This window comes from Theropithecus gelada, chromosome 10 (assembly GCF_003255815.1).
Source record: "Theropithecus gelada isolate Dixy chromosome 10, Tgel_1.0, whole genome shotgun sequence".
In the NCBI taxonomy this organism is placed as follows: domain Eukaryota; kingdom Metazoa; phylum Chordata; class Mammalia; order Primates; family Cercopithecidae; genus Theropithecus; species Theropithecus gelada.
Window position 1 is genome coordinate 35,130,627 of NC_037678.1, and position 18,561 is coordinate 35,149,187.

An 18,561-nucleotide genomic window follows, 5' to 3' on the forward strand; every position below is an offset into this window, starting at 1 on the left:
TTTTTCATTTTGATTTCACCTTCTTGGATGAGACTGGAAGCATGTATCCATTTGAACTTAACTCCTTAGGGGCAGTTAGCCTTGGTAAAGGGGGTAGATTGGAATGTAAGGAGGAGGGGTCTCTATTCCCTTCTGTGGTTCTTGCAAAGCCAGTTTTTCTGCCTTTTCTGAGACTCTTTATTTGTCTCCATAGCTTCTGGTGCAGCTGATTTTTACTTTCAGTTTTGCCTGGGAGGTGCTACAAGCCTCTGTGATTCCTTTAACTCTGTAGCTGCCAGCGCAGCTGATTTCTCTTGGCATGAACTGTGAGCATTCCACAATAAACTGCTAGGCAGGGCTGCATTCATTTAGCCATGAGTCAATATAAAAGACTAGGTCTGAATACCCTGGCTGTTCTCTGATCCTAGTCACCATCTTAAAACACACGGCCAAATTCTCTGTAATGCCTTTGGCAAGCCATCTGACACTAAAAGAGGGTTATTCTGATTCACAATATGTCCTTAACTTTTGAACATTCAGTTTCATCCTATAATCACCTCAATTCTTTTTAAAAATTATTTATTATGCATTTCAAAGGAGTTGGTTTTGATGCTTTACTTCTCATTTCCTCCATTGCGGTGCACTTTCACTCTTACTTTCACTTTTGGGTCCACCAGACTGGTCCTATTACGGGAGTTTCAGACGCTGCTTAGCTTAGCCAGGAACGTGCCTTCCCCGTCACAGCCTGCTGCAGCTGCAAAGCTGGTCCTATCAGCCATATGCAGCATCCTAGATCTGATTTCCCCCACACTCACCTCAGAGGACACAGCCCACGCTAACGGATCTGTGCCTCCCCACGTCACTCTCTGCATTGACCTCTACAAAGACTGTCTCTTTCACACACTTTCATACACCTCCCTGCCCCAGGACTCCTCATCAGATGAAATGAGCCTCTCTCATGTCCCAGGTAGGTTCACATGCACCCACACACTCCCAGTTAGGGTGGCAAGCCACTCTTGCCACCTTGCCAGCAAGCTCTACCTTGCTGCACTTGCTGCTCTGTCAGCCCATTTCCTCCCTTTTATCAGTTCCAGTGTTAGTGGGGACACGAGGTTCATCCAAATTGGCAAGCCACTCCTGTCACCCTCAGTCACTCTGAGTTGGATTTGTGGTCATTCCCTGGGAGTTGATCAAGTTCCCCTTTGTCCTTATGGGACAGGCTTTCCTGTCTTGGGTCCGTACTCCTTTCTGTGATTCCTGAAGTGCTGGTATCATCCAGCAACCCCATCCCTGGTTCCATTGTGCTGCCAGGCAGGGCCCAGGTTTCAGGAAGAGCTGGTTTCCATCTGGGTGAAGCTCCCCCATGGCATGCCTTGGATGCCGCTTGTCTCCCAGCCCCAGGGCTTTAGTCCTGCAAGCAAAGGAGAAAGTAAATCTTTTGTCTCCAATTCCAGGCAAGCCCCCAGAAATGTAGCAGAGTTTTAAGGAATCAGAGAGACTGATGGGGTTCAGGAGGATACTTATTAATTATTTAGGTCCACCGGCCCAGTGGGATAAACATCCAAAGGACTGAGTCCTGAGCAAAAAGTTAAGTTACCTTTTACTTATTTCATGGGTTGGGGGAGATTTGTGCAGGGGGAATAATACTATAGAAGTGAAAAACAAAGACCATTATTCAATTGAGATATGCATTACATCATTTCTAACTTTTAAAGAAAAAAACTTGTTTTGCAACTTGAGTTTATCTGTCTAGTGACCTTGCAGCTGCACACCTAGGGAAACAGTCTTCACAGTGCCTGGGAAGGGAGGGGAAATAAGGCTCACTAGCCACAGAAAAACAGGCAGTTAGTTTTTAAAGGACTCCAGCTCATTCTCTTTCCTAGGAGAAGCTGGGTTTTCTTAGATACAACTGAGTTTCTGCTTACACATTCTAGTTTCTTTTAATTTCTGTTCAATGTAGGACCACACTAGAATTCTCACCCAAACTTTTTCTAAAGATGGGTGAGGACTTGGGAGACTCTGATTCACAAAGGCATCTGAGTGTGCAGTCTCTGTAAACCAGCTGTGGAGGAAAAACTAAATATTAAATTTGAACTCAATTGAACATAGACACAAGCAATGGTCACCAAGTTCCAGAACAGGTTGCATGAGTCCCTTGATGCATTCATCCAGCACTGTTTTGGAGAACTGTATTTCAATCTCTTCATCTACGTTAGTTATTAAAAAACAACAGATGATTGCAAAAACTGGTTGACCTTTTTGTGTTCCTTGAGCCCAGTCATGAAAGGCCTTTCATAGGTCCTCCTGTAACTTGTTAAATATGTATGTTTAGCTAACCTATTCAGCATAAAGTTCCCCATGACTGGGCCTCATGCCAACAACTAGTTATGAAAATAGCTAGGGTCCCAGAGCACGCCGAAGCTTCATGAGACCTCCCCTTGTCTGTATGAGGAGAAGTGGCTGATTCTGGAGTCTAGGCTGTCATTTTCTGGTCTGGTGGTGAATCCTCCATAGTCTGGTGAGTGCAAATATATGTGTGTATTTTCCCTTCTCCCTTTCCCATTGCAATTTGCTTATTACATCTATTTGCTTATTATATCATTTGCTTATTATATCTGCGTGGCCATTTACATGGGATAAAAGTTGTTTACCCTTAAAGGTATTGTGTGTGTGTCTTTTCTTCTCCCCTCACACGTCCCCCACACAGAACATCAGCCAGGACCAGTTCAGTGGTCTTATCAGGAGAAAGTTAACTGAAATCTGCAATTAAAGCTATAGTTATGGCTGGTGAAATAGGGGCTCAGCAAGTCAGTCAGCATCTGGTGGAGATGAAAGTTGCTTTAATAGTGCTTATTTCAAGGATAGTGCTTGCTTAGCTGCTAGAGAAATAGAAAAATCTTGTGACAATTAGAACATAATGTATCCTTTACATGTCAAAGTGTATGATTTAAACGTTGCCTGGCATAACCTTAGATCCTCTTTAAAATTTGTTTTCTTATTGCCACAAATAGTATGCTCTGTCAGCCTTATGATCTTTATTTTACATTATGGCTAGTTAGCTTTTGTGTCTAAACCATAAAAGAGAGGGTGTATATTGAGGAATGTCTTACCTCTCATTCAATTATGGCTGAAAACTAAGTTTTTAAGTTTTTCTCTGGTTTCCTTTGACCCCAAGTGTGGGGTTCTACTCAGTCAGTGGGGGATTAGAATGTTATTTTAATTGTACAGCTTTCTTGATATTTTGGCCCAGACAATTCTTTTTTGCAAGGAAGCAGTTTTTTTCCTTAGTAGAGTCTTTACTGACAGTTGCCAGTACAAATAATCAGTTATCTACTAAAAAAAAAACAGAGAGTCAGACAGGTTTTTAAACATTGGCAAATGTCTCAGGGAGAAAAAAATGCCCCACTAGAGAAACACTGCTGTATTCCTGTGTGTACATACACACAGCACCAGGCAGTTCTATGCATGATTATCTGGGACTGTAAAAGTGACTATATAACCCTCTACATTCTGTCACATTACTTACAATTTAAAGTGAGCATCTTTTTCTATGACTTAAAAATTGTCATTTTTTTTAGTTGGGAGCTACCTTTAGCATTTTTTCCCTTTGTATTTTTTAATATTGTTACATAATAATTGTATATATTTGTGGTGCATGAATGATATTTTGATACATGCATGCAATGCACGGTGATCATACCAGGGTATTTAGAACATCCATCACCTCAAACATGGATATTATTTTCTTCATGTTTGAAAAAATTTCTTTGTGTTGGAAGAATTTAAAGCCATCTCTTCTAACTATTTTAAAACATATTAAAAATTAGTGTTAACTATTATTATCCTAATGTGCTGTCAACCACTAGAAATTGTTCCCTCTATGATAAAAAGTTTAGGCTTTGTCCCATGAACAATATGACAGCACATGACTTAGTGGTCATCTGGGAAATTCTCTGGATAACTTTGGAACAGTCCTGGCTGAGCCAGGTGGCTGTTGCAACAAACAGTAGGAAAGCCCCTCCCCTTAATACACCCTGAGCCAGCTGTCAGTACATGGAAAAAACCTCCAGACCTGAGGGCCCCAGGAAACAATGACAGTTCCCACTGATATGCAACCTGCACTTTGCTCAGTACCCTCCACATTAAGCCTGACCCAGTTTTACCCAAGGGCTGTAAGGTGGGACAATCAGTATCCATTTATTTTAAAACATTCAGTGAAGCTTTGGGCTTAATGTGAGTGAAGGGATCCTGAAAGCTGGGATCCCAGATCCACCACTGCCCAGTCCTGCAAGTGGTGAGAGTTACCTCACCTCCCCTGGATTTGATTTTGCCCTCTGTGAAATGGGGCAGTGCTAACTGATTACTCATATATCCGGGATGCATGGGAACTGTCAATGAACTGAATGCTCCACACAGTGCCTGGAGCTCAGAGTGTAGATCGGGGAGGAGGATGAGCCATGATTCTGAGGGAAGCCCCAACATAATTTAGCCCTTCCATCTAGTAGCCGGGCCCCAATACAGAGTCCTATGTCAGTGACAGGGCAAAGTAAGACCAGCTCAATCTCAGCCTCTTCCTCAGTAGCAGGGCTCAGCCAAGGCACTTGGGGTTTTGGTTCATTTTCTGCAGCTTCAATGTAAAGAATATTGTGAGACTTTTACTAGGACCACTGAAAATCAGAAGAAGAAGAGACAACTCTTCTCCATCCCCCTGAGAGCTCTTCCCCAGAATCTGTTTATCCAGAGAGGAAGGGAAATATTTATTTTCTGTAAATAGTAAATGCTAGAGTTGAATATTATATTAAAATGTCATTCTACTACAAACTCAGAGTTGTGGTTGTGGTTCTTTTTATTTCACTTGTGTAAACTTAAATGAGATACAAACTCTAACATTTCTCCTTGAATTATGGAATCCTAAAGAGTCAGCAGCATAATGTATGAGGAAGAAGAGAAAAGCAGCCATACTTTCTGGCTGCTGGATAAGACACGCAAGTCCATCTTTCTCAGAGCACATGTTCGTTTTAGTATTAACCCAAGGAAAGAGTGAAGATAGCCCCTTCAAAATTCCAGAACTAATAATTTGAAGGTATTTTCACAAAGCATAGCAACAGTCTTGGAAATATAGATTTCTTTGTCTTTTTTTTTTTTTTCTTTTTGTGGAGATCGGGGTCTCGCTATATTACCCAGGCAGGTCTCGAACTCCTGGGCTCAAGCTATCCTCCCACCTCTGCCTCCCTGAGAGCTGGGATTACAGGCGTGAGCCACCGCACCCGGGCCAGGAAATATTGATTTCTTTAAAAAGCAGCTGCGGAGATCAGGAGGGTGAATACTTTTCTATGATTTTACAAAAAAAAAAAAAATTCAACTTCTGTTTCACTTGCTGAGGTTTCTCTTAACCAACTATGGGGCATTGTCATTTTTTCTTCCAACTCTGGAGTTGCATCAGGTCTATGTGGAAAAAATATATATATAAAATAAAATGACCATTGTGAAAAGGAGAAGGCTAGGGAAAGCCTATAGACAATGGATGCAGGGCAGGAAGGAAACTTCATTCTCAATATTCTTCTGGGGGCCTGTGATTGAGTCTTTACCTTAGACGTAAATCCTCCCAGGGTTTTGTCTCTTATCTTAGAATTTCTATTCTTTTTTTAAGCTTGTTTCTTATCTAGGATGAAAGAATTGTAATGCCACTTTATGGCTACACCTGGGCCTTATTCTGTAAACATTTTTGCCATCTATGAAGTAAAATTCCCAGCATTAGGACAATTCTTTATCCAATTTTTATTTTTACTTATTTGTTTGTTTATTTATTTATTTGAGATAGAGTCTTGTGTCACTCAGGCTGGAGTGCATTGGTGCAATCTCAGCTCACTGCAATCTCCACCTCCTGGGTTCAAGAGATTCTCTTGCCTCAGACTCCTGAGTTGCTGAGATTACAGGTACCCATCTTCATGCTCAGCTAATTTTTTTACTTTTAGCATGTTTAGTAAATTTTGTATTTTCAGTTTCACTATGTTGGTCAGGCTGGTCTTCAACTCCTGACCTCCAGTAATCTGCTCGCCTCAGCCTCCCAGAGTGCTGGGATTACAGGTGTGAACCAATTATTTCTGAGGAATAAATTATCTGAAAGTCCTCAAGCCTTTTTGTCAGGCACATCTTGGCCTTTTCTTCCTGGCTGGGGTTCGATGAATCACAAGTGAGCATTATTTTTCTATATTCGTCACCAGTGATAATCCCTGCACCCTTTATTTTTGATTAAAAGAAATCCAAAATGGAGATAGTTATTTGAGAGGTCTCTAAAGAGAAACTAGGATGGCAGATGGCACGAGGAGTTGAATTAATACTCATACAAGCCCAGGTGGAATTTTACCTGTTCGAACTGGGAAAATTACAGATGTCATAAAAAGACAGCTGCATTTGACTTGAATTGTTTATACTGAGCCTGACCACACACCTCCTGAAGAGACAGCTGTGCTAAATTAAGCCGATGATTGCCTAGATACATTCAAAGCTGGCAACCAACCATTGTCCGTCATAGACTGTGCTAAAATATTTCACTTGAGTAAACTCTCAGTAAAACTTTATAAGCCCCTCCCTAACCTCATCTGAATGGAACATGACATAGCTTCTTGCTAAATTTGCATCTCCCAGACAGCAATTATAAAAAATCATGATTAAAATGTCTCTTATTTTGTTTATTTTCCACAGGGTTTTAGTTTCATCTTTTAAAAATGCTTTTTTCAAGAAAGCATAGAGCCCATTTTCTTATCTGGAGAGAATCGCAGACACAAGGCCTTGCAAAAGAGCCAACTAAAAATACATACATACATATAAGCAGCAAGAATTTAAGACTCAAAATATTAAATATGTTACAAAAGTATATAAGCAATAGAATAAATGGGATGAATAGCAAAATGGATAAAATCAACTGTGAGTCAAAAGCCTGAAAGTTCAGGTGAAGGTGTTGAAAATGCTTTAGAAAAAACTAAAGACATCACTTTTTCTAAAAATAAAGAGCTGGGCTCAGTGGCTCACACTTGAAATTTCAGCTACTTGGGAGGTTGAGGATCAATTAAGGCCAGAAGTTTGAGACAAGCCTAAGCAAGACACCTGTTACTAAAAAGTTTTAAAAGTTATTTTGGCATTGTGGCATACACCTGTAGTCTCAACTACTTGGAGGGTTGAGACAGGAGGATCACTTGAGCTCAGGAACTTGAGGTTACAGTGAGCTATAATCATGCCACTGTACTCCAGCCTGGAGTGTGACAAAATCTAGTCACAATAAAATAAAGTAAAATAAAATAAAGTCTAGTCACATTAAAAGAAAGCACAATTATCAAGGACAAAAATAAAATTGTACAACTTGGCAATAGAAAAAAATAGAGCAATTGCGGGGGAAAGGGGTTGAAAGTATAATTTCCTTTTTATTTTCTTAATTAGTCCTTACTTAGACTTTTTCACTTAACTAAAATTTTCTTATATTTTGGTGCCCAGTTAACCCCAGGGCATTTTCAATTAATTTGTTTAAAGATAGATACTCACATAAGCTTTCCATTGTTTGCAAATTACAAGAGCCAAATTTTAAATAAATGTTTGACCTCTAAATTTTCTAAATAGCAATATTTAATGAAACAAAAATTATAAAAAACACTTTTTAAAACATTTAGTATGTAACTGCTGTTTCTAACACATAATAAATCCAATTATGGCAGAGACTCACTCTGTTGTTGAGAATCTCTCTGTTATACGACTGCTCCTTGGGGTGCTCAAACCTCAGCAAGAAAGAATATATAAATATCTGAAGGTTGCTTTAAAAAGACAATATACATTAAATGTAGAGATATGTGACCAGCTTATAAAACTGTGCACTTTTTCCACAGCAGGCAAACTGGAACCTGGATACCCCAGGGTCACAGCTCATGAGAACATATGGCTGGACTGTGAGAAAACAAGCAGCCCAGAGGGTGCCCAAGATGGCTGAATAGGAACAGCTCCAGACTCCAGCTCCCAGCGTGAGTGATGCAGAAGACAGGAGATTGGTACATTTTCAACTGAGGTACCGGGTTCGTCTCACTAGGCATGTGGACAGTTGGTGCTGGTCAGCCAGTGCAGCCCAACCAGTGAGAGCTGAAGTATGGTGAGGTATTGCCTCACCTGGGAGTGCAAGGGGGAAGGGAATTCTTTTTCCTAGCCAAGAGAAATTGAGACACATGACTCTTGGAAAATCGGGTAACTCCCACCCTAATACTGCACTTTACCAAGGGTTTTAGCAAATGGCACACCAGCAGATTATATACCACACTTGGCCCGGAGGGTCCCACGCCCACAGAGCCCCCCTCATTACTAGCACAGCAGTCTGAGATCTAACTCCAAGGCAGAGCAAGGCTAGGGGAGGGGCACCCACAATTGCTGAGGCTTTAGTAGGTAAACAAAGCTGCCAGGAAGCTCAAATTGGGTGGACCCCACCGCAGCTCAAGGAGGCCTGCCTGCCTCTGTATACTCCACCTCTGGGGACAGGGCATAACTAAACAAAAATCAGCAGAAACCTCTGCAGATGTAAAAGTCCCTGTCTGACAGCTTTGAAGAGAGCAGTGGTTCTCCCAACATGGATGTTGAGATCTGAGAACAGACAGACTGCCTGCTCAAGTGAGTCCCTGACCCCTTAGTAGCCTAAGTGGGAGACATCCTCCACTAGGTGCAGACTGACACCTCACACCTCACATGGCATGGTACACCTCCCAGAGCAAGAATCAGACAGCAACACTCACTGTTCAGCAATATTCTATCTTCTGCAGCGTCTGCTGTTGATACCCAGGCAAACAGGGTGTGGAGTGGACCTCAAGCAAACTCCAACAGACCTGCAGCTGAGCGTCCTGATGGTTAGAAGTAAAACTAACAGACAGAAAGGACACCCACACCTAAACCCATCAGTACGTCACCACCATCAAAGACCAAAGGCAGATAAAACCACAAAGATGGGGAAAAAGCAGGGCAGAAAAGCTGGAAATTCAAAAAATCAGAGTGCATCTCCGTCTCCAAGGGAACACAGCAAATCACCAGCAATGGATCAAAGCTGGATGGAGAATGACTTTGACAAGTTGAGAGAAGAAGGCATCAGTCCATCAAACTTCTCAAAGCTAAAGGAGGAACTATGTACCCAGCGAAAAGAAACTAAAAATCTTTAAAAAAGAATGGAAGAATGGATAACTAGAATAATCAATGCAGAGAAGGCCATAAACGAACTGATAGGGATGAAAACCATGACACGAGAATGACGTGACAAATGCACAAGGTTTAGTAACTGACTTGATCAACTGGAAGAAAGAGTATCAGTGATTGAGGATCAAATGAATGAAATGAAGTGAAAAGAGAAGTGTAGAGAAAAAAGAGGAAAAAGAAATGAACGAAGCCTCCAAGAAATATGGGATAATGTGAAAAGACCAAATCTACGTCTGATTGGTGTGCCTGAAAGTGAGGGGGAAAATGGAACCAATTTGGAAAACACTCTTCAGGATATCATCCAAGAGAACTTCCCCAACCTGGTAAGGCAGGCCAACATTCAAATTCAGGAAATACAGAGAATGCCACAAAGATACTCCTCGAGAAGAGCAACTCCAAGACACATAATTGTCAGATTCACCAAAGTTGAAATGAAGGAAAAAATGTTAAGGGCAGCCAGAGAGAAAGGTCAGGTTACCCACAAAGGGAAGCCCATCAGACTAACAGCAGATCTCTCAGCAGAAACTCTACAAGCTAGAAGAGAGTGGGGGCCAATATTCAACATTCTTAAACAAAAGAATTTTCAACCCAGAATTTCATATCCAGCCAAAGTAAGTTTCATAAGTAAGGGAGAAATAAAATCCTTTACAGACAGGCAAATGCTTAGAGATTTTGTCACCACCAGGCCTCCCCTACAAGAGATCCTGAAGGAAGCACTAAACTTGGAAAGGAACAACAGGTACCAGCCATTGCAAAAACATGTCAAAATGTAAAGACCATCGATGCTAGGAAGAAACTGCATCAACTAACGAGCAAAATAACCAGCTAATATCATAATGACAGGATCAAGTTGACACATAACAATATTAACCTTAAATGGAAATGGACTAAATGGTCCAATTAAAAGACACAGACTGGTAAATTGGATAAAGAGTCAAGACCCCTCAGTTTGCTGTATTCAGGAGACCCATCTCACATGCAGAGACACACATAGGCTCATAATAAAGGGATGGAGGAAGATTTACGAAGCAAATGGGAAACAAAAAAAAGCAGGGGTTGCAGTCCTAGTCTCTGATAAAACAGACTTTAAACCATCAAAGATCAAAAGAGACAAAGAATGCCATTACATAATGGTAAGGGGATCAATTCATCAGGAAGAGCTAACTGTCCTAAATATATATGCACCCAATACAGGAGCACCCAGATTCATAAAGCAAGTCCTTAGAGACTAACAAAGAGACTTAGACTCCCATACAATAATAATGGGAGACTTTAACACCCCACTGTCAACATTAGACAGATCAATGAGACAGAAAGTTAACAAGGATATCCAGGAATGGAACTCAACTCTGCACCAAGTTGACCTAATAGACATCTACAGAACTCTCCACCGTTCTCCAAAATTTGAAATTAAATACTTATCATTTTGTATTTGGCTTATTTTGCATGGTATAATGTCTTCAAGTTTCATCCATGTTGTGGCATGCATTGGCATTGCATTTGTTTTGAGATAGAGTCTCTCTTTGTCACCCAGGCTGGAGTGCAGAGCAATGCAATCATGACATTGCTGCCTCAACATCCCTGGGCTCAAGTGATCCTCTGATTCAGATGGACCTCCCCTGTGGCTGGGACTACAGGCACATACCATCAACCTCAGCAAATTTTTGTACTATTGGTAGAGATAGAATTTTGCTATTTTGCTCAGGCTGGTCTCAAATTCCCAGGCTCAGGAAATCCTCTCATCTTTGCCTCCCAACGTTCTGAGATTATGAGCATAAGCCACCATGCCCATCACCATTGCATCATTTTAAGGCTAAATAATATTCTGTTGTGTGTATATACTATATTTTCTTTATTTGTTTATCTCTTAGAAGATATCTAGACTTGTTTTTACATTTTGTACTGTAAATGATGCTGCTATAAAATTTGGTGTGAATGTATCAGTGCATAAGTGAATAAAATTTTAAAACCTGAACGCATATCTGCATGTAGTTCTTAGAGTGAATAATAGAGGCCACTCACAGTGGCTCACACCTGTAATCCCAAAACTTTGGGAGGCTGAGGCGGACGATCACTTAAGCTCAGGAGTTTGAGACCAGCCTGGGCAACATGGCGAAATCCCATCTCTACTACAAATTCAAAAAATAGCTGGGTGTTATGGATTTACAGTCAAATTATACCAAACGTACAAAGAAGAGCTGGTACAATTCCTATAGAAACTCTCCCCAAAAATTGAGGAGGAGCGTCTCCTCTCCAATTCATTCTATAAGTTCTCATTCTCAACTCTATTTATATATATAATATATAAAAATATATATTGTATGTACATTTAAATATATAATCACATATTTATATATTTTTGACAGAGTGTCACTCTGTAATCAGGCTGGAGTGCAGTGGTGCAATCTCAGCTCACTGCAACCTCTGACTCCCTGGTTCAAGGGATTCTCCTGCCTCAGCTCCCTGAGTAGCTGAGATTACAGGCACTTGCCATTATGCCCAGTTAATTTTTGTAATTTCAGTAGAGATGGCGTTTCACCATGTTGGCCAGGATTGTCTCAATCTCCTGACCTCATGGTCCACCCGCCTTGACCTCCCAATGTGCTGGGATTACAGCCATGAGTCATTGCGCCTGGCCTATATGAATTTTAAATAGTTTTTTCTAGGTCTGTAAAAATTTTATTTGATAGTTTGATAGAAATAACATTGAATCTGTAGATTGCTTTGTGCAGTATAGCCATTTTATCATATTGGATCTTCCTATCCTTGAGCATGAGATGTTTTCCATTTTGTTTGTGTCTTTTCTAATTTCTTTGAGCAGTGTTTTGTAATTCTCATTGTAGAGTTCTTTCACGTCCCTGGTGAACTGTGTTTCCAGATATTTTATTATTTTCGTGGCAATTGTGAATGGGATGGCCTTTCTGATTTTGCTGTCAGTGTGGCTATTGTTGGTGTACAGAAATGTTAATGATCGTTGCACACTGATTTAGTATCTTGAAAGCTTGCTGAAGTTGTTTATTAACTAAAGAAGCTTTAGAGCTGAAACTACAGGGTTTTCTAGATTTAGAATTATGTTATCTGCAAACAGAAATAGTTTGACTTTCTCTCTTCCTGTTTGGATGCTCTTTTTATTTCTTTCTCTTGCCTGATTGCTCTGGTCAGGAGTCCCAATGCTATGTTGAATAGAAATGGTGAGAGAGGGAATTCTTGCCTTGTACTGGTTTTCAAAAAGAATGCTCCCAGCTTTTGCCCATTCAACAGAATGTTGGCTGTAGGTTTGTTATAGATGGCTTTTATTACGTTCTGCATCTGTTGAGATAATCATGTGTATTTTGTTTTTAGTTCTGTTTATGTGATGTATTGCATTTATTGATTTGCACATGGGGAAGCAACTTTGCATCATAAGGAGGCAGCCTACTTGATCATGATAGATTACCTGCTTGATGTGCTGCTGGATTTGGTTTGCAAATATTTTGTTGAGAACTTTTGTATTGATGTTTATCAAGAACATTGGCCTAAAGTTTTCTATATTTGTTGTGTCTCTGCCAGGTTTTGGTGTCAAGATCATGCTGACCCCATAGAATGATTTGGAGAGGAGACTCTTCTAAATTTTGGGGAATAGTTTCTGTAGGAATTGTACCAGCTCTTATTTGTACATTTGGTAGAATTTTGCTGTAAATCCATAAGATCCAGGGCTTTTTTTTTTATTGGCAATCTACTTATTACATATTTAATATCAGAGCTTGTTATTGGTCTTTTCAGGAAATCAATGTCTTCCTGGCTCAATCTTTGTAGAGTATGTATGTCTAGGAATGTGTCTATTTCTTTTAAGTTTTCTAGTTTGTGTGTATAAAGGTGTTCATGTTAGTACTGACCCCACATAAATAAAAACAACCATCAGAAATCACTAAAGCTTAACACTTATTTTTATGCTATACATGGAATGTGATAAAGATTCAACTTTACTAGTTTAAATGTGGACTTGTTTTCCCAGCATCACTTGTTGAACAAACTGTCCTTTTCTTTACATAATGATGTAGGCACCCTTGTCAAAATACAATAATTTATGCAAGGGTTTCTTGGATTATCTATTTTATTTATTTGTTCTCTATCATTGTTTTTATGCTCTACACTCTGCTGTCTGCAAATGAGGTTGATCTGTGAGAGGATTATAACAAGGAGCCCGAGAACTTTGCTTGTTCATTTTTCATCTGCTGGAAGGATTAAGGAATTCTTAAAGCTAATGTTGAGGCTTGGATGAGTGCAAAACACTAGAAATTCAAGCGGTTGAGCTGTGAGCAGCCAAAAGGCTGCTGAAAGCTACATTTAACAGGTCTTGTTAGTATCTGCTTTACCCACATGAAGGAGCCTGCTCCCTCTGCACTTCTAATTTTTTTCCTTTGTCTATAGCCAACTTCAGCAACCTTAAATATTAAACTACATAAGATTGGAGATTGGAGGGGGGAACTCAAACGTTTATAGTTCTGTTGGATACAAGTATCTAATTCACCATTCTGCGTAGCTCCCTACGATGCACAGGAGATATAAGTGTTAGGGTGGCTGGAAGTGCTGACAAACGTAGGGCCAAGAGTGATTACAAAGAGGTAGAAAGAAAAAAATTCTTAATCCTGGGTATTCTTGAAATGTAAGGAATCACAGACCTTAGTATAACAAGCCAAGATAGAAAAATATCTCCCAACCACTCAAGCCCTCATTTTCATGTGAATCACTTCTGGGCCCTTGTGCCCTCATCCTCCTGCCCAGGGGATAGTGTCATCCTACTTTAGCCCTTGCCTCAAACAATACTTAACAGTGTAGTCTCTGTTTACGTAGAAGAAGCTGAGCACAGAAAAAAAAATTGTGCTAATTCTACACATGGTTCATGACTCTCATAAATTACAAATTGTAGGGTGAACATATTAACAATGAGAGTTCTGTAAATACAAATTTTATTTTATTTTATTTTATTTTATTTTATTTTACTTTACTTTATTTTTGAGATAGGGTCTCACTCTCACCCAGGTTGAAGTGCAGTGATGTAATCTCAGCTCACTGCCACCTCCATCTCCTGGGCGCAAGTGATCCTCCCAGGTAGCTGCAACTATGAATGCACACCACCACACACATCTAATTTTTTATTTTTTTGTAGAGTCAAGGTTTCCTCATGCTAGGAAGTGTCAAACTCCTGAGCTCAACCAATAAATCCTCCCACCTCAGTCTCCAAAAGTGCTAGGATTACAGAAGTTAACCACCGTGCCTGGCAGTGTTCTATAAATATACATTTTAATGAGCATTATATGACAATATATGTTCTTAGATTTATAGAAATATTTAATTTATACTAAGTATAACCCCAAGGCTCTTTTTAAAAATTGTCTGATTACTACTGTGAATTAGGCAAGTCAATTCAAGTCAGGTCCTTCTGCCTTGACTGATGATAAAGAGTCAGAAACTGTGAGTCACCAGACAGTGGGGAGCAGAGGAAAAAAATTGGACTGTAGTTCACTGATCTATTTATCCTGTGATTTGCACTTTGTCTCTCCACAAAGTTCAACAAGTTTTGATTTCTTATAGGCTGTGTCTGAAGTATCCAGAAATGTTATTAGGTTCCAACTGAGCTATGAGTTTGGAAGACTTTACTATTTGTTATCTACAGAAGAAAATACATGCAGCTACTTAAGGGCACATTCTCTGCCAAGCACTGTGCTAAGCAAAAGCTTACAGGTGTGAGGTGACTTAATCTTTTGGAAAGCTCAAGGATCAAGGGACTCATTATTCGAATTTTACACAGGAGGATAAAATGTTGTCACACTGTGAGTGTCTGCTTAGAAAGAATAAATGAATAACCAAAGACGCATGACTCGTAAGTAGTAAACTGGAATCTCAAAACCAGTCATTTAATCCTATCATTTTGATAAGCTGAGCAATCCCTTGCCAGTGGTCTGAAAAAAATGCCTGGAAAAGAGAGTATGGAATTTGATAAACAGGTAAAAACCTTGTGTTGATATTCAGAAAAAAGTATTAGATTATCACAAAACTTTACATTCATTTTTAAATTAAATGCAGTGCATAGAAGTGTTTACAAAACTTTCACATGCATTTGAGAGCAACATTTTGGAGGGATTTACATAGAATATACATTTTCCTTAAAAAACATATATGCAGCCACAGGTAACTCTAATTACTACATGAATTAGGTGTTTTATCTAAGAATGAGATTGCTAATTATGTGTTTAATAGAGAATTCAAGATAGCTGTGTTAGGGAAACAAAGACATTCAAAATAACAAAAGAAGAAATTCAGAATTCTATCAGATATCTTTAACAAGCAGATTAAAATAATTGTATTTATTTATTTAGAGGAAGTTTCACTCTTTCTGTCCAGGCTGGAGTGCAGTGGTGCAATCTCAGCTCACTGCAACCTCTGCCTCCTGGCTTCCAGTGATTATCTTCCCTCAGCCTCCAGAGTAGCTGGGATTACAAGTGCCCTCCTCCATACCTTTAATACAGATAGGGTTAGACGGATCACCTCTGGTGATCTGCCCACTTTAGCCTCTCAAAGTGCAGGGATTACAGGCATGAGCCACCACTCTTGGCCTAAAATAATTTTCAAAAGAGTCAAGTGGAAATTTTGGGGCTACAAAATGCAAAGAGGTAACTGAAGAATGCATTAATGTCTTTAAATATCAGAATTGATCAAACAGAAGAAAGAATTAGTGAGCTTCAGGAAAGGTTATTTAAAAATACACAGACAGAGGAGACAAAAGAAAAAAGAATGAAAAAAAAAGAAAAAAGAATGACAAAAAACAAGAACAACTTTTTGTTCAAGGCTAAGGACATGAGAACTTGGAATTTGGCTTGTGTAAGTCCTGGAGTCAAAAGACCAAAGAGCCTGGAGTTGTGATGTGCAAAAATAGGAAAAGAAGAGTGTGCCGAGAGAGAGAGAGAGAGAGAGAGAGAGAGAGAGAGAGAGAACAATTCTTCTTTCTTCTCTTTTTAAATTAAATTAAATTAAATTTACTTTTTTGAGATGGAGTTTCACTCTTGTTGCCCAGGATGGAGTGCAGTGGTGCCATCTCGGCTCTCTGCAGTCTGTGCCTCCCAGGTCTAAGGATTTTTGTGCCTTAGCTTTCCAAGTAGCTGAGATTACAGGCATGAGTCACCACACTAGCTAATTTTTGTATTTTTAGTAGATTCTGGGTTTTATTATGTTGGCCAGGCTGGTTGGGATCTCCCAACCTCAGGTTATCCACCCGTCTAAGCCTGTGAAACTGCTGTGATTATAGGCATGAGCCACCATGCCTGGCCCCATCTTCCTTTTTTATCTTGGATCCTCACTAATTGGATGGTTTCTGCCCACATAAAGAATGAGCCTTTCCACTCACTTCCAAGATGGCCAGATAGGAAATGCTCCAGTCTGCAGCTCCCAGCAAGATTGATGCAGATGATTGATTTCTGAATTTCCAATAGAGGTATCTTGTTCATCTCATTGGGACTGGTTGGACAGTGGGTGCAGCCCACAAAGTGTGAGCTGAAACAGGGCAGGGTGTTGCCTCACCCAAGAAGCATAAGGGATCAGGGGACTTTCCTTTCCTAGCCAAGGGAAGCCATGAGTGACTTTACGTGAAAGAACAGTACACCCCTGCCCAAATACTGCATGTTTCCCATGGTCTTCAAAACTGGCAGACCAGGAGATTGCTTCCTGTGCCTGGCTTAGTGGATCCCACACCAATGGAACCTTGCTCGCTACTAGTGCAGCAGTCTGAGATTGACCTAGGACACAGGAGTTTGGCAGGGGGAGGGTCATTCACCATTTCTGAGGCTTGAGTAGGGGGCTGTATGCTCACAGTATAAACAAAGTGGCAGTGAACCTCCAACTGGGTGGAACCCATTGCAGCTCAACAAGGCATACTGCCTCTCTAGAGATTCCACCTCAGGGGGCAGGGCATATGTGAACAAAAGACAGAAGACAGCCTCTCCAGACTCAAACCTCCCTGCATGGCACTTCTGAAGAGAACAGTGCTTTTCCCAGCATGGCATTTGAGCTTCAATAACAGAGAGACTGCATCCTCAAATAGGTCCCTGACTCCTGTGTAGCCTGACTGGGAGACACCTCCCAGTAGGGGCTAAAAGACACCTCATACAGGCGGGTGTCCCTCTGGGACAAAGCTTCCAGAGGAAGGATCAGGCAGTGTTATTTGCTGTTCTGCAGCCTCTACTGGTGAAACTCGGGCAAACAGGGTCTGGAGTGGACCTCCAGCAAACTGCAAAACAGACTGTCTGTTAGAAGGAAAGCTAATAAACAGAAAAGAATATCATTGACATCAACAAAAAGGAAATTCACACCAAAACCCCATTGATTGGTCACCTACATCAAACAGCAAAGGTAGATAAAACCACGAAGATGGGGAGAAAGCAGACCAGAAGGGCTAAAAATTCCAAAACCAGAATGCCTTTTCTCATCCAAAGGAACACAACTCCTCGGCAGCAAGGGAAGAAAACTGGATAGAGAATGAGTTTGGTGAGTTGATAGAAGTAGGCTTTAGAAGGTAGGTAATAACAAACTTCTCCAAGCTAAAGAAGCATGTTCTAACCCATCGCAAGGAAGCTAAAAACCTTGAAAAAAGGATAGACAAGTGGCTAACTAGAATAGCCAGAGTAGGGAAGAGCTTAAATGACTTGATGGAGCTGAAAACCACAGTACGAGAACTTCATGAAGCATATACAAGCTTCAACAGCCAATTTGATCAGGCAGAAGAAAGGATATAAGTGACTGAAGATCAAATTAATGAAATAAAGTAGGAAGACAAGATTAGAGAAAAAAAGTGAAAAATGAACAAAGCCTTCAAGAAATATGAGACTATATGAGAAGACCAAATCTACATTTGATTGGTGTACCTGAAAGTGACAGGGATAATGAAACCAGATTGGAAAACAGTCTTCAGGAGATTACCCAGGAGAATTAGGAAGGCAAGGCCAACATTCAAATATAGGAAATACAGAGAACATCACAAAGACACTCCTCAAGAAGAGTAACCCCAAGACACATAATTGTCAGATTCAACAAAGTTGAAATGAAGGAAAATATGTTAAGGGCAGCCAGAGAGAAAGGTCGTGTTACCCACTTAGGAAAGCCCATTAGACTAACAGTGGATATCTCTGCAGAAACCCTACAAGCCAGAAGAGAGTGGGGGCCAATATTCAACATTCTTAAAGAAAAGAATTTTCAACTCATTTCATATCCAGCCAGAGTAAGCTTCAAAAGTGAAAGAGAAAAAAAATCCTTTACAGATAAACAAATGCTGAGAGATTTAGTCACCACCAGGCCTGCCTTACAAGAGCTGCTGAAGGAAGCACTAAACATGGA